Raw genomic sequence first — 5287 nt, 5'->3', positions numbered from 1 at the left:
ATGACATTGGAGAAAAATGGATTATAAATCCAGAGCTCATATTTTACTGATCTATTAAATGTAAACCATGCAAAAAAGAGAGGAGTGACCGATAGTGGCAAATTTTATAGCTAAACTGTCTTGTTACTTTTTACTGACCTATGGAAGACAAGGAGAGATGTATGGGCTTTGCTTCTTGTTTTTGTTTTGTTTTGTTTTGTTTTGTTAAGTGATTTGTTGGGAGGTAAGGCATGTCTTAGTTAGGGTTCCCATTATTGTGAAGAGACACCATGACCAAGGCAATTTTTACAAAGGACAGGATTTACTTGGGGCTGGCTTACTCTTTTAGCGGTTCAGTCCATTATCATCATGGAGAGAAAGCATGACTGCTTGCGGGCAGGCATGGCACTGGAGGAGCTGAGAGTTCTACCTCTCTGTCTGAAGGCAAACAGGAGAAGTATGGCTTCTCAGAAGCTCAAAGGAGCATCTCCAAGTCTACCTCTAAACTGACATACTTCCTTCAAACAAAGCTTCGCTTCCTAATAATGCCATTTCATGGGCCAAGCATATTCAAACCATGACGAGCTGCAGGTTGGAAACACATGTTCTGTCTTGGATGTGCCATTTTTGAAATGCCTAGAAGATACTCTGGCTAGAACTCAGGGAGAAGTTGCAGGATAAGCTTGGCAATTACACAACCTGTTTACATATTTCTCTCTGAAATGGTAAGCTCAGGCATACTCAGTCCTAAGGAGAAAGTAAGACAGGAAGCGATTCTTTACTAGAATCCCTTAGGGCCAAGAGGAAAGTTAAGTAAGAAGTCACAGAGAGGTTCCCATGCCCTTTGCTGAAGGCCCCTGGTTCCTTCTAGTTCAGTGAGAAAAGAAAGTGAATGGGTGCAGAGTCAGGAATTTGGGTCTAAAATAGATCCCTTTATTCAAGGAAAATATAGCTACCAATGGATATATAAAACATATCATATCATGTCTGGTATCCTTTTACAACAGGAGAAAGTGAGAAGGAGACACCTAAATGGTATTAGCAATAAATCCATTGTTTGCCTGACCCTGAGTGTAGTGTGGCTCTGGGAGGCAGTTAAGTACCAATTAAGTCTAAGATGATAGAGGTAGGAAGCCTGGGGTCTGTTGATGGTGTGGACGAGAGTTGTCAAAAGCTCCTGCAGTGTAAATACATATAATAAATAAATAAATCTTTAAAAAAAAAGCTCCTAATGTCATATTGGTTTATCAATTCCTCTTTTAACATGAGAGTGATACTCTGGTGTTTATTTATTGAAACTAGAACCAAGAGCTTCCCTGGAAGTGCTACATTTCTTTGGTAAAAGTCATGAGGATGAGCTGAGTACAAACACGTAAAAGAACATTTCTGGGCAGTCATGGGATGTGTTCCTTGCCTTGTGAAGCAATACCGCATGATCATTAGCACATTAATGAGATGCCTGAAGTTTCCCATTTTACTTTAAAGGAATGTGACACGATCCTCTACAAAAATCAAAGGACTTCAATGTTTTCATTTACTTTCATGTGGGTTGAGGCGTCATCTCAACCATGAACATCCATCTGGAGAAATGCTTTTATGAGCACGTATTAACTCATTTAATTTTAATAATGACTCATTTTCTTTGTTTTGGTGCCTGCCTAGGGTTGAACCAAAAGTTTTGGGCATGCTAGGCAAGTCGCCTCTCCATTGGGTATATTTTTAATAGATAAAGTTGAAAAGAAGGTAAGCAAACTACAATCAAACCATTGACAAGCCTTCAGGCTGAGAATTCTGACCCAGCTGAAGTGATTCCAATATTACCCGCTGTGTAATATTCTATTACTTCTATTGTTTTTTTGAGGAGGCTACACTTCTCCAAACACTTATCCAACTTCCTTTTCCTCAAAGAAGACTGAAAACATCTATGGGTGGTCTTAGATCAAATGTCTCTAATAAAAGTCAAAATGAAAATAATAGTGGCCATTGTTAGCCTGGTTTGGAATTTGGCCATGACAGAGTGATGCTCCTAGAACATCACAATTCATGAACTGTAACTTCACTTGTGACAAACACTGTCTTGTGTTTGCTGAGCAAAACAACTTACTCACTGTGAGTTTCTGGTTTCTTTATCTATAAAATTGGTGCAATTATAACACTTAAAAAGTATGGGAGGATTAAAAATACCTATTTGTATGGAAGCTGTACCATTCAGAGTTATAGCGCTTTCTGATGAAACCAGCAAAGAAACTTACTCATATCTCCTTTTAAAGGAAAAGGATCAGATGTGAAGAATATGCTATGCTCCAACCCTGCTTGTATGCTCAACATATTTTACTTCATTTAATCATCTTCTGAAAGTTACCAAAAAAACAAAATAAAAACAAAAACTAAAACAAAAAAAGGGAGAAAAAGATATTGAGGTTGCCATTTATAGGTAATAAAATAGAGACTTGAAGAGATCAAACATTTCTCTCAGGATCATGTGTTTTGCTTGCTGATGGGCCAGCATTGTCATTGAAGCCCTGTGATTTCTATCAGTCTATCAGGGTTTTGTTTTGGTTTCTTCTTGATATCATCATTTAAACCAGGAATACAGAGACCTGATACTTGTTATTATCTGTTTCTGGGCATGGAGAAAGAGCTCACATCTAATAATTTAGAATTCTTCATTCTCTTTCTCAATGAAATGCTGATGAAAAAGAAACTTAATCCCCAGAGATTAGTTCTAGCTAATACCTGATGGCCCCTGTTGAATTCAGTAATGAAAGAGATGCTTCTTTGATTGTCAAAGCCCAGGATTTATGGAAGTAGACAGATCCACAAAGAATAAGAGTTAAGGAACCACACTACCAAAGCTCAGGACTTACCCAGCTAGGACTCTTATTAGAGTTCTCACTAAGATTCCTCAAATGTTGGTTGGTTCCAGGAAAGGGAGACAGTGAATAGCCCTTATATACTTTGCAATGCAAGTTCTCTGAGCATGTTTTGCCACTACTAGGACTTGGCAAATTTGGTGATACTATGATGTGGTGGAGCCTTGCGGGTCTCTGAGCACAGAGATGTCAAGGGCTGTGTTCAGAACTTTTCAGTTCAGTTCCACATGATGTGTACTCCTCCATGCAATGCCTCACTTATCCACTATACTCTTTCTGTTTTTACTGGAGGAACTTGCGATGATTTGAGCAGGGTAGTGGCTATTCAATTAAATCAAAATCCATCTTCTGTCACCCTCAAACCCATACCATGGCTACTACTAACATATCCAACAAATTTACTTACTTTCTTATTTACTAATGGCAGATAATAATCATAGAAATTATTACAGAATTTGCTTTCATAATAAAGCTATTTTCTCCATAATAACTCTTAGAAGCTCACCCACTAGAGGCTTACAATTCACTTGCTTGCTTATATTCTACTTTCAACTATCTCTCAAATCCTGACAGGTAAATGTGCACTTAGCTTGTAGAGAGGACTGCTAGTAATAGAAAATATGGAGCCTGAATCAACTATCTTCTGTAACTAAAAATGACTACCAGTGGCTTAGAACACCACCCCAGACACAAAAGGTTTGACCCACATCATGCCTGCAAATGTTCTGGGGCAAAGGTAGCTTAGACCTTGTGAGAGTCTGTGACTTGCCAACAAATCACTGGCCCAACTTGAGGCCCAATCCATGAGAAGGAATCCATGTCTGACGTGTCCAGGAATTGCAAGTTCAATCATCCAGAGATATAGCATAGAATAAAAAAGACTGACCAAAAAATTATTGAAATGATTTCTAACGATATTCTGTTGTACTCATAGATACGTGCCTAGCCCAATTGTCATCAGAAAGACTACATCTAGGAACTGATGCAAGAAGATACAGAGACCCACAGGCAAACATTAGGCAGAGCTTGGAGCTTTTGGAAGGAAAGACTATAGGAGCCAAAGGGGTTGAGGACATCAGGAGTATAGGGCCCATAAAATCAACTAAGGAGGAGTCAGGGGCTCACAGAGACTGGAGGGGCAACCAGAGTCTGCCTGGGTCCGTACTGGGTCCTGTATACATATACTGTGCATCTTTTGCTTGTAGGTTTTGTTGAACTTCCAAACCAGTGAAAATGGGGATTATCTCTGACTTGGTCACCTGCTCTTAGACCCTTTATATCCTACTGGGTTGTCTCAACCCGACTTGATATGAGGGTTGGTGCCTAGTCTTATTGCATTTCTGTGTAGTTGATGACACTCTGAGACCTGCTCTTTTCTGAAAGACAATTGAGGCGAAGTGGCTCTGGGTTTGAGGGGAGGCATATGTGGAGGAACTGAGAGGAGTGGAGGGCGGGGTGGCTACATTTGGGATGTATTGTGGGATCAAGGGATGCATTGTGTGAGTGAATACATAAAACACCACCACCAACAACAACCAACTTCCTGTTTACTGCTGCAATAACAGCCATTAGTATGCTCAGGTGCAGAAACGGCTTATCTCTAATGTCTGCTGCTGTGGCTAAAAGAAGGTCTGGTTGGATTCTAATGAGACAAATGAAATCACCAATGCCAGCTCCTGTCAGCGGGTCAGGAAGCTGATCAAAAATGGGATGATCATTCAGAATCTTGGGACTATGCATCCATGCCTGGGCTCGATGCCCAAAAACCACCTGGGCTTGCCTGGAGGCCAAGCATATTGTCATAGAGAAGCAGAAGGGTACTGCCAATGTTCTGATGCCCAAGAAAGTGACCTGGATGAGAGACAATCCTGCACTGGCTTCTCAGGAGAAAGCATGAATCTAAGAAGATTGGCCACCATATGTAATCGCAGCCTGTGCCTGAAGGTCAAAGGGAATGTATTCTAAAACAAGCAGATTCTCATGTAGCACATCCACAGAAGGCAGCCAAGCCCTGAAAAGAAGCTAGTGGCTGGCCAGGCTGAGGCTTTTAGGTATAAGATCAAGCACAAAAGTGCCAGGGGAGAACCTCTGGGCCAAGAATGAAGCAATTAAGACTCAGTCCAAGGAAGAGATCAAGAAATAAAGCTTCCCTCATGTCTGTACATAGTGACCTGGCTATGGCCTCATGTAGATCAGTCGTTAAAATAAAACAAGCTTTTGTCTGTTAGAGCAACAACAACAACAACAACAAGTACTACTACTATTACTACTGCTACTACTACTACTACTACTACTGNTGCTGCTGCTGCTGCTGCGGCTGCTGCTGCTGCTACTACTGCTACTATAGAAAGGTTGAGATTTCAGTCCAAGCTCAAAGAAATATTTCAAATGGAAATGTGGAACCTAGTTTGATACATCATGGGAAGCACCATGAT

General features: G+C 40.5%; 1 pseudogene; it reads left to right on the top strand.

Annotated features, from left to right (window-relative positions):
• The first annotated feature begins 1922 nt into the window (after positions 1-1922).
• Positions 1923-4955, top strand: LOC110335095 (annotated as a pseudogene).
• Positions 4956-5287: the final 332 nt, after the last annotated feature.

This window comes from Mus pahari, chromosome 17 (genome assembly GCF_900095145.1).
Source record: "Mus pahari chromosome 17, PAHARI_EIJ_v1.1, whole genome shotgun sequence".
Taxonomy (NCBI): Eukaryota; Metazoa; Chordata; class Mammalia; order Rodentia; family Muridae; genus Mus; species Mus pahari.
The sequence above is the reverse complement of the archived record's forward strand: the minus strand, read 5'-3'. Positions and strand labels throughout refer to the sequence as shown.